The 12,341-nt window shown below is 31.6% G+C and overlaps 1 protein-coding gene across 4 annotated transcripts in view; it reads right to left on the bottom strand.

The window, feature by feature from the left end:
- Positions 1-12,341, bottom strand: part of FSTL5 (follistatin like 5) — a 720,210-nt gene that overhangs the window by 221,317 nt on the left and 486,552 nt on the right. The window lies entirely within an intron of this gene.

Here is a 12,341-nt window from a genome sequence, read left to right as displayed (position 1 = left end):
GTAATATTAAGAGTCCGAAATAAAAGGAACATTTTCTTGACAATTAATTTTGTGTTTTTCATTTAGAAGGTGAATATTACATTTTCTTATGAAATATTCATTGGTGTTATATATACTTCTAATTTATTTAAAAGTTGATTTTTCAGTTCTTTGTTTAATAAAATATTCAGATATAATAGGATAAAATCTTATTAGCAAATGAACAAGGGAATTTTAGTGAGGACAAAAGGAATGGAGTAAATGTTCCTGTGAAGGAAGGAGAATTAAATCTTATTAAATTTTACTATTTATCTTGTGTTAGTTTAAAGATGTATGTTTCATTTAATATAATTTTTCACAAATCTGTAAGGTAAGTTTCTGGAAGACCTTTTATTTTCTTTACAAATAAAAAGGTTGTGACTTGGAGAGATTTGATGACTTGTCAACATTCAATTACTAAGGAGCTGACAGGGCAATAACTTCGGTGTTTCATGGGTGTCTCTCTCTCTTGGGCCAGGGATTATCTTAAAGTCTTCTAAATGTCTTAATACAGCAGAGGCAATTAAGTGCCTCCACCCCCCCCACACACACAAATCTGTTTCTAACACAGAATTTTATCACTAAGTAGTATGAATAATAGCTCCTCTTTTATGCAGTTATATTGCTGGAAATGAATAGCACACTTTACCAAAATATTCTGCTGGAGTGTATAAGTACTGTAGATACGTGGACCTTAAAACATTGTTGAAGTGTAACTTTAAAAGAGTTAAAATACAATTCCAATAAAAATATAAAATTAACAGGAGACAAAGATTTATTTATCTCAACAATAGGGGAACCAGCAAGAGGGTAAAGCTAGCTTAAATTCCATTTGAAGAGCAGATATTTATGTAATTTGGGAAAGGCATGCTGATATAAGCTCCTGAAGTTTAACATAAAAGTGGTTAATCATTATTTTGGAGTTATCTTTTCCATAGGACAGAAATTACTGCATTCACATGCATATTAACAGAGTCTGTGCCCTAATAAGCAGTTAATGGACAAATTACATCCCTGAAGAATTAAACAATCCTTAGGTGGGAGTGTAGCCCATATTTCAATATGATCTTGAAAAATATGTCATTATTACATATCTTTTCAACATAAATTGTCCCAAGCAATTGACGCTAGACCATCAGGCAGAAGATGGCCCCCTAGTTGGTTACCCTAAACCAAAGTATGAAACAACATCATAACGTATTGCAACCATGGTTAGCCCAGTTTGTTTCTCTCTAAAAATTATATTGTCCTTGTTTACCTCATACATTGAAGATCGTCTGTATTTTTGATGCCAATTTTTCTTGCCATAAATGAAAGTAACTCTTATATCTATAAACTCTAGAATCATAGACCACATAATATGTCCCCTGCTATTAACTGATATTTATTTGTTGACTCTGTAAACATTCATTGATAAGTTGTTAAAGGATCACATTCACCTAAATCATTAGACTTACATATGCCATAGTGGAATAGAAATAAATAAAATAAGGGAGGAATTAATATCTGCCTTCAGGACAATACCTAATTAATTATTTTTAGACAAAAGTTGTAAAATCACGATGTATTTTCCCCATTGAAAGAAGGTTTTGTAAATCACAATAATGTCAGCATGAATATATTTGAACATTGGTTATATAAATTTAAGAACATTTACTAGACTTATCTATCATAAATATAATTATTTTCTGTAGGAAAAAATGGTAATTTATAAGCAATTGCCAATTAACATGCTTCACTAATATAACTGATTTCACATACCTCTGCATCAAGTTACTTGAGTGAACAAAAAAACTTTTAAAAAGTGTTCTTTATTAGTAGTTTTTTTGTACTATTTTAATAGTGTATACTGTTAGGAAGAAAATATCTGATAAATTCCCAACCTCTGCCAAATCCTGCTAATTGAACAGAAATGAAATAACAAATCTTTGAAGGAACAACAAAATTGAATTTTATAATTTTTTTTCTTTTTGGTTAATCACTTTTAATAGCCTTCTTAAATTTCCCTTTCTAAAACACTGGGTACTCAGAAGGATAATGTTGATAGCATATATAAATACTGTTACAAGCAGAGATATCTGTGATACTATTTATTTTAGATTAAACTGTAACTTTTGCTTCTTGCACAAAAGAAGAAAGAAAAAGAAAATAATAATTAACAATTACTGTTAAAGTGATGGGTTGTCTTTCTATATTAAACAATCTCCACCTATTAGGCCTTAAATTATATAAGAAGATTTTGATTTTGAACCTTATGATAGTTGGTGGCTGTGAAGTGATTATATCATTGAATTGCCCCTCAGTTTTTTAAAAATAAATTGTGTGGCAAAATATGCCTCTTACAAGCTGGGCGTTATTTCAAAGGTTAGGAAGAAGTTAACTATAATTAGAGGGCAATGAAAAGTCTACTGTGAAATGAATGGCCTGTACTTTCGGAGGTTGGTAAGATCAACTGCCATTAGTTATAAATCCTTTAAATGGTGCTTGTAATTCTCCTTTGATATGAAACTGAAAAGTTGCCTACAATTTATAGGTGGATTATTTGTTTAAATTATAGTTCTATCTGCAAATATGGACTAAGGTGACTGGAGAAAAACTGTAAAGAGAACCAAAATCATTACTGAAATTCTGCAGTTAAAAGTCAATCAAACATCATCATGTGTATGAGTATAAATATGTTGGTTTCTCTTGTGTTGAGAAGTAAGTTAATGTATTTTTTTTAATGATACATTTCAATGCTTGGCAAATATTAAGTATCCATCCATCATCATTATTGTGTTATATGTTATAAATGCAAATGTATACCTTTATAATCAAATGCAAAAACCTGGTTTTATTTAATATATTCAAACCCTTTATTAATATATTAATAATTTTAAGCCCTTTATTCACCTATTATCTTTGCTAACTCATACATAACTCCATTAAATATACCATGTTATCTCAAGCCTGTTTTACTTTTTCCTAGGAATACTTGTCTGCCACTCCTTCATCTAGCTCTCATCTCCACCACAAGACTGATGTATTCTTAGAAGTCTTCTGTGACTCTGAAACTTAAATTTGACTTCCTTTTCTATTCTTTATATATTTGCATATAAAATAAACAAATATATACAGATGGTCTCCAATTTATGATTTTTCAAGTTACCATGCTGTGAAAGCAATACACATTTTGTAGACACTGTACTTCAAATCTTAATTTTGATATTTTTTTGGGCTAGCACTGCGTGCTACTCATACTCCTGGTGATGGCTGAGCAGCAGCCGTGAGCCACAGCCCCAAGTCAAGCATGCAACCATAAGGACAAAAACCTATACACTCAAAATCATTCTGTACCTGTACAGTCATTTGTTTTTCATTTTCAGTGTCGTATTCAGTAAATTACATGAAATGTTCACCACTTTATTATCAAACAAGCTGTATGATAGATGAGTTTGCCTAACTGTATGCTACTGTAAACGTATGGAGCATATTTACAGTAGGCTGGGCTAAGATATGATGTTCAGTAGGCTAGATGTATTAAATGCATTTTCCACTTAAGATATTTTCAATTTACAATGGGTTTATTGGGAGGTAACCCCCCTGTAAGTTGAGGAAGATCTGTATTTAGGAAACTTTCATACTGCATTATTAAATGTAATGCAGTTGTGTTCTTTTTTGATTCTTTCAATCTGTGAGATTTTCAAGACTGGAATGATGTCTCTTATGGGTATGTCCTCAGCATTTAGCTGAGTGCCTGGAAAAGTGTACCAGTTAAATCAACATTTGTTGAATACATGAAGATTAAACAATGACCAAATATGTGTTGCTCCTCATCTTTTTCTCTCCCCTTATTGCATATGAGAGGAGATTAAATTGAAACTGTAGTAAAAAATCAATACGCTTAATGAGAAATGTTATTAAAGAAATGGAACCCAGAAATTGTTGAGCTATGTTAGGCTTAAATGATTGACTGCCAATAAATATCAGTTGATTGATAACCCTGCATGTAGCTGCAAGAAGTAAATAAAGTCTCTAGCAAGACGTTGAATATAAAAAAGTTTACAAATAAGCTCAATAATGCATAATTGTGAATATCAGCAATATCACTATGTCATTTATTATTTGTACATTTGAATTTTATTATCTCCTAAGTGTCAGTACAGGGCTAACATCATAACCCAAAGTTGAATATGTAAAGGTCCTTGAGCTCAGAGTTTCTAGTCTAGAGAAGAAAGGCAAGAATGTTAATAGTTCTATTATGATGCAACAAGTATGGTAATTGTTAGACAAATAACTTTAAAAAAAGTCAAATTTAGACATAAGAAGCATTTATGTATTTGTAAAGAATGCACTGGATTTAGGTAAATTAAAAAAAAAAAAAAAAACAAGGGAAAGTTTTCCAGTAGAGAGAAGAATGTGTTTGAGAATGGTAATAATAATACAACTTGATAGTCAGAAAACAGCTAGTGTTTTGGAGGGGTTGTAGGAAAGAATGAATATGTATGAACAGTGTGAAGAATGAATAAAGAAATAGGCTTTCCATAATAAGCTAAATAATTTGAATCTTTTTCTTTTTTTCATGAAAGCTACAAGCATCCATTAATGGATTTTAAAGACGAATGCAAAATGGCCAAATATAAATTTTATGAGGCTCCATCTGCCTGTAATATGAAGTGCGATTTAAATTGGAGGGGCAGTTTCAGTAGGAAAGGATCAAGTTTGAAGAAAAGCTTACACTAAGGCAGCCACAGAGGAAACGAGATGACAGAAGAGATTTAAGATAAATAAAAAAGTTAAATTCACAAGGTTTTGTAACAGATTAGATCTGCGGGACAAATTGAGAGAGAACTTGAGAAGGACTCCGTTCTGGGCTACAATGACATGGAATAGGAAACACTACAAATGTGGCAGGTTTGGGGATAAAGATAATTGGTCTGAATTTTGATGGGGGTAACAAAGGCAAAAGAAGAATTAAATTTCCTTACCACTTACAGCCCACTGACAAGTCTTTGAAACAGGCAGAGTGACATTCTTCTAGGAACTCAGCTGCCTCAATGTTAATACTTTGCTAAAGGCAAAAGCCAATCCTAGCCCAACCTCCAGGTAAGTCTAACATCCAAATTCCTTTGGAAACTTTATCTCTACTCCCCAAGATACATGTTGGCAATCATCCTCCAAGCATATGACCCACTGATATACATCTGAAGGGTCTCATGACTATGGTTTTACTAGACAGTAATAAATGACCTTTTCCTAACAATATCTAGCCCCCTCAAGGTCCTGGAAACCTTGCTTCTAAAATTCCTTAGAGACTTATGCTATCCCTAATCCCCTCCCAACTTGAAAGTATACAATCATCCACTCCTCAGGACCCCAGGGCAGCTCTTTCTGCCCATGGGTCCCATCCCTGTGCTTTAATAAAACAACCTTTTTCCTCCAAAGATGTCTCAAGAATTCTTTCTTGGCCCTCGGCTCCGAATCCCAACATCTTTCTTACATCAGATTTCGCACATTCAAATTAAAAAAAAAAAAAAAAAGAAAAAAGAAAGAGAGAGAAGAGAAATTTTAAATAGAATTATAACTTAGAATGTATCAGTTAAATATAGTAGTTGAAGCCATGGGTTCAGACATATGATGAAAAAAATAGCTTCATCAATTTAAGAATCTATATCGATATTTAGCAAAAGTTCTTATTGAGGAAAAAAAAAGAATGTCATGGTAAAGTCATGTTTCTGTGTTAATATACTTTGTAAACTTATTAAAATAACATGATCTGTTACAACTCTGAAAACTGAACCTGAAATTGAAAAAAAAAATACATTACCAAGTACTCACAAACTAGTATGTGAATATTTCATTCACCTATCCATACATGAACATTTCATTTTTATATATTGCTATTCGCAAGAATAAGTTCCAAAAGAATATGGACAAAGACATTTAAAAATATGTTTTAAATTACTGATTTTAATACTTTCTTAAGAAGTGAATTGTAATATTCAGTGTTCCATTATATAAGCAGAACAAAGCAATTTAGGAATAATATTCATTTTAAAGCAGCATGCTCTCAGGCAATGTTTATGATCACACGCAATTTCACCAATTTAACAACTATATAGGTGGAAAATGAATGCATGTTGCATGTTTGATATTTGTGGAAAAAATCCAACATCTTTAGCCTTGCTAATGCTGCTTGCCTTCTTTGGCTTGGAAGATTTCGAATCATAAATATTCTCCAATGCCCCTTGGATTTTAAGAGCTACAATGACCTCAGGTTTATATTAAAAATAAATTAGTGATAAAAATTACATGGTGAATAATGTGTTATATTACAAACATTAAGTGTCTACATTTTTAGTTAGGGGGAAAAAAGAAATGGATTGTTTATAGTCTAGAGAAAAGGTCGATAACTTCCTTTTTAATAACCAGTTTTGATGTTATACTCCAATATGTTCCGTATTAAAATAGAACACTATAGGTTTCTAAAAAGTTAAAATGAAATCTTGCTAACTAAATTGTTTTTATTGGTGATAGATAATTTGGGTTCTGTTTTCAAAGAATAGCCTAAAAGGTAAAAATGCCCCTTTTGTATAAATGAGAACTTTAAAATTCATAGATTTAAGGGGGAAAGTTATGTCTTCACATTGTTGTATTAAACCTGAGTAACAGAGTCAGAATTCTCTATTACTAAAATCACTTCTTTCAGTCTTTGGAAACTAAGTATGACTTGGGGATTTGACTTCTAAATTTGAAATTCAGTACATATTCTGAAACATTTTTTTCATCAGAATAAAGCATAGCATTCTATATTAAGCATTTATCGGCCTTAAAAATCCAGACATATTAAAATAAAATTAAAAATAAAATTTTATTTTATTAAAGTTATTAATTTTGTTAAAATTTTATTTATTGTGCTGTGATATGTTATCTCTCAGTGCTAGTTTTGCCAGCTACGTATATACTAGGAAACCTAGCATTAAAAAAGCAAACAAAAACTAATATGCAAACTGCCACATCTACAATTAGATTCTGATTTGAGTTAAAGTGATTATTTCAACTGGTTTATTGTCTGTGAGTGATTTATCATTTTTCAAGAGAATGCTTTGCTTTAAATGGAAGTTAACTGTACATGGTGAGAATTGCTTCAGATAAGCCACAGGGATAGAACTATCTTAAAAATGATCAGAAAAACAGATGAATCATTGAACTCTATCTCTGAAACTAATAATACACTATATGTTAATTAATTGAATTTAAATAAATTTTAAAAAAAGAATAATCGGAAAACAAATCAGACTGAAAAATAAATAAATAAATAAATAAATAAATAAATAAATAAAATAAAACTTAGCAGAATATGTAAGGAGAGGCCTATTAATGCAAAATACACGGTCAAAGAAATAAGTTGAGGACTGATAAATCTACCAAAGGAACAGAGTTGTTGTACAGAGCTGCTCAGATTTGAATTCAGATGGATAATCATATTTAATCAATGCTGAAAAACAAAAGTATAAAGAAAAAAGTAGAGCATCTTCTATTCTCTTAGATGACCATGGATAGAGTAGAGATTGATGTCCTGTTCCTCCTTTGTAACAGAAGGCTAAGCAGTACACCTAGCTAAACAGTGGTATTTACCAGTCTCCCTAGTATAGTTATTGCAGTTTTTACTCATTGGTGGCCCATAAACAGTTGCAGGACTTCCAGGAATAAGTTCCTTTATCTTTTACCTGCCTTATACTGTTGTGGGTCTGGACTATAGAATGATGGAATATACATTGGTGGCAGGAGCTACAACAGCCCTCTTGATCCCTGAGATGACCTTAATGATAAAAGCCACATTCTTGGAATGACAGGAAAGAAGATGGAGGATTGAGGTCCAGATTCTCATGGAGCAATCAGGCCAGCTATGGAAGGTATATTTTAGGAAAGAATAAACTCCTCTGAATTTAATCCACTATTTTTCCTAGACTCTTCTCAGTGTGAGGCACAATTATTAACAGGTTAGACAAATGTAAAAAAAAAACAAAAATCACAGAATGATTGTTAAGATGGGGAAAAAAATAAGGAATCTACAAAGCCAGCATATTAAATTCACATGAACTTTTAATAGCTCCAACTTTTAATCTCAGTGATGTAAGCCACAGTATCATTTGTAAGAAAAGGTTTCATGCAGTATTTAAGCCAATTTGACTTTCATCTAAAGAGAATGCCAGACATAGTAAATAAAATGCAGCACCTAATTAAAGTTGAATTTCAGACAGACAAGAATGATTCTTGTATGAAGTATATCCCATGCAATATTTGGTATATACCTAGAGCAAAAAAATATTTATTGTATATCTGAAATCCAAATGTATCTGTGAGTTCTGCATTTTAACTAGGAAGTCTACCTTTAAAGTTGTTGAAAGTCATAATAATATAAATTACATCAGGTTATTTCAAAATAATATTTTCATAGGCTTTACATTTTTTATTAAGCATGATCAACAATGCCATATTGAATTAAGCCACAGATAGTGATAAAATAAATAACTTATATTTTATGTTCAACCTGGTATGCATCATTGAATTTTATGACAATCCCTCCTTTTATAGATGAAGAGACTGTAACTTAAATTGGTTCAATCAATTCATTGTGATTGCATAGCTAATAAGTGGCAAAACTAGGATTGGAATCTAAGAACCAGCTCAAGAGAAGCATGGTTAACAGGATAGTCATGTTCTAAACCTCACATCTCCTCATCTCCATCCCCTGGTCATAACTCATCAGACCAGGATTAAGACTCAGGCTCAATCACAATAATGCCAGAATTGTAGTTTGTGTGCCAAGTTCCACCCAAAGCAGGATAATGAAAGTAAACCAATGATCTATTGGAGGAACTTAGGCAGAAAGAGGACTGAGGACACATATACAAGGGAAAATATATGAATATATAGTAGCTGAGTGAATTTAATGGCATCTCTTTAAAGCAGAGATTAATACAAGTTTGCTAATAGGAAGCAAAGTCAGCATGATTCCTAAATCTTCACTGAATAGAAAAAAAGAAAAATATCTTCCAGTTTCAGTGACTATTACTGGAACAAATTTGGTGGGGGCGCTTCCTGTTAGTTCCCAAACTCTTTTATTACCATATGTGTTCTAACATTGAATTCCTGTTGTTTTAGGCAGGTTGAGTGTTTCTGTGCTGTTGAAATCTATATTAGGAAGAAAAGAAGAAAGAGGAAGAGTTGGGGAGGAGGACAAGAAAGAAAAGAAACCAAAGAACCTAGTTTAACTGAACATTTACACTATGACTTGTAGAGCGTTACCAGTTTTAAAATCCTTTTTCTCATTACTTCTCATGCAAAAATGAGTTCATTCTAGTGTTATCTTCAATTTACAGATATGGAAGTTGGGCATAGGCAGGTTAAATAATTGAAGACACATCACTCCCAAGAGACTGACTGTTAATTGGAATCCAGACCATCTGAATCCCCAGCCAATCTTGCAAACCACTGTGTCACTGCCTCTCGTATTTCAGTAGTGTTCTTTTATTCATTTGGTATAAAACAGAAGACAGGTCAAATGAAAGGCTTCTAACCACACGTAAGAGCAGAGAATATAAAAGCTACTAGTAATGTATAGGGGCCAGAATTATTTGAGATACTTTTTACAAAGGGTAGCAAAAAATGACAGTCCATCTCACTTTCATGCAGTGGTCAAACTCGAGAACTGGAGTCAATCATGCCATATAAACATTCCATCTGTACCACTTATTCACTCAACAGCCTTGGGTGAACAACTCTGTTAGCATAAATCCCCACATATGTAAATGAGGGTAAGATTCCCTGTTTTTTGTTGTTTTTTTTTTTACAGCTTCCCTATTCCATGGAGTTGTCTTTAGGGCTAATAAGATAATGAAATAGTGACATAACGAGAATTAATACGAATCTATCCTACTAAATAAATAAAATTGTATTTACAATGCATGGGAGGGAGATTAAAAACATACAGGATTTCTTCTGCAATTAAGAATGGGAACAAATGGATGTAAAAAAGGAGGGATAAGTATGCTTTTAAAAATACATCTATATTATTTTAATCTTTTGCAATCAGAAAGTATTTATGTATTGCCTAGGTAAATACATATTAACTCCTACCTAATATATATTAAAGAATCAGAAAGAATATGGAAAATTGTCATCGACTACTTTTGACATGAAAAGCACTTATAATTTTGACCTTACATAATTTAATGGGACTTAAACCCACTCTTGTGGGAATAAATGTATACTAATTGGGTATAAAACTGACTCATCTCTGGAAGTTTCAAAAGTCCTCTTTGCTTATAAACAAAGAATGAATTTTACAGTAGTAAGGTCATCTTGATCTTTCAACACATCCAAAATCTATAGCTAATGATGAAACATACATTTTAAGAAGATATAATCATAGATGTTTCTTAACATACTAAACCCATAAAATTATTTAGACAACATTCTTAGAAGCAAACAATAGAACCCATTCTAGCTAGTTTTAAGCAGGAATGCCATTTGATGAAGATATTACAGAGGTCATAGGATACCCAGAAAGGAGTGTCATCCTTAGGGAATGAGAAACCAAGAAAAAAGTACAAGCCACGTGTTGAGACTGAAGCTGAACACTGATCAACTCCAGAACTTTTATCACTGATGTCCTTGCAAGTAGGATCTGCTGCACAGCACTCACCAGGAAGGAAGGATGGATGCAGAGAGTGAATTCTGTAAAGCACCTGGTATTCCTAGTTCTTGCTTACATAATGAAGTCCTATTCAGCAGTGTCTTTGTTAGAGCCTTATTCACATATCTGCTCCCTAACTGCAAAGAAGGCTAATTAAGTAAGACTTTGGTTTCTGGCTTGGGAAAGCAAAGAACCAAAGCACTGCCAAAATATTTGAAGGGTTGTTCAAAAGATGTTGAGTAATCAGATGACACATCAGATGTCCACTAGAGACAGTACTGACTCTCTCTCTCTCTCTCTATATATATATGCACACATATATATAATAAACTATATAATAATAATAAACTATTTATTATAACAAATTATTTATATAATAAACTTACATGTTAAATTTATATAATAAATTTATTACATAATAGTTTATTATATAACATATATTTATTATGTAATATAATAAATTTATTATAATGAATTTATTATATAATAAACTTTATAATAAATATAATATTATATATACTCTAATATATGGCTGACTATATAATAGTTTATTATATTTAATGCAGTTATATATAAAACTATATAGTTTATTAACTATAATAAATTATAAATTCTATATACAGATGGATAGATAGATGGATATAGGTAGATAGTTTATTTACATGGCAAAGTCCTTATTTTATAGCAGACTTTAAGCAGGAGTAAGTATAAAACAAAACACAATGAGTAATATTTTATAATTTTTACTTCACACTTTGGTTATATTGGTAAATGCGTTTAAATGAAAACACCAGTAGTATATTGGGAAATTAAATAAATATGCCTTTCAAAGTTATCCCTGCAGTTTCATTTGGAATGCTGGTAGTTACATGTATACTATAGGTTATGAATGCTTGTCCAACTTATTTAAACGTGACCTGTAATGAAATTGAAACTTTCTAAATCTTAAAAATGTTCTTAAAATTCTCAAAATTTATCTGCTCTATGAAATGTAACCAATAAAAATCCAATTTATTGATGCCAGAATTTATCTAAAGCTTACATATATTTTGGATACCTAACTTATCTACAGTCATTTTCTTAGATATTTCAAGTTTTTAGGACAGAGTCAGAAGTTAGGAAATAAACAAAATAGTTTACAAGATACAGGCACAAGAATGTGCCTACTTTTACAGTTTTTCCAAAGATTACTCATAACATACCCTTCCTTACTGAAACAATTCAAATGAGCTTATTTTGAGGTAATCAAACCATAGCACCATAGAATAGATGGGTCTCTGGACATAACAGTGGAAAACTTGATAGTAGGAATGAAAGTAGAAAATAAAAGTTAAAATGTAGACATAACAACATATAAGCAAACCCATGCCTCTCAAAGATTGTTGAATGCTGCTGAGATTATAGCTATTCTAATCCACAGTGTGCTTGATATCTTAAGAATTAAATATTATTCTCCATGTACTCTCTGAAAAAATTTCACGGATGTAAGCAAATTTAGAAAAAAATTATTAAACAAAACTATTAAAATTGGAATGCTTCCGTTGTGAATCATTTGAGGACATTAAACAGAAATGACTCTCTTAGACCTGTGTTTTAGAGGTTCTTTATAAAGTGACGGAGAATGAGTGAATAGGTGATGAGC

Source organism: Ailuropoda melanoleuca, chromosome 5 (genome assembly GCF_002007445.2).
Source record: "Ailuropoda melanoleuca isolate Jingjing chromosome 5, ASM200744v2, whole genome shotgun sequence".
NCBI lineage: Eukaryota > Metazoa > Chordata > Mammalia > Carnivora > Ursidae > Ailuropoda > Ailuropoda melanoleuca.
This window is presented reverse-complemented; position numbering and strand designations above follow the sequence as displayed.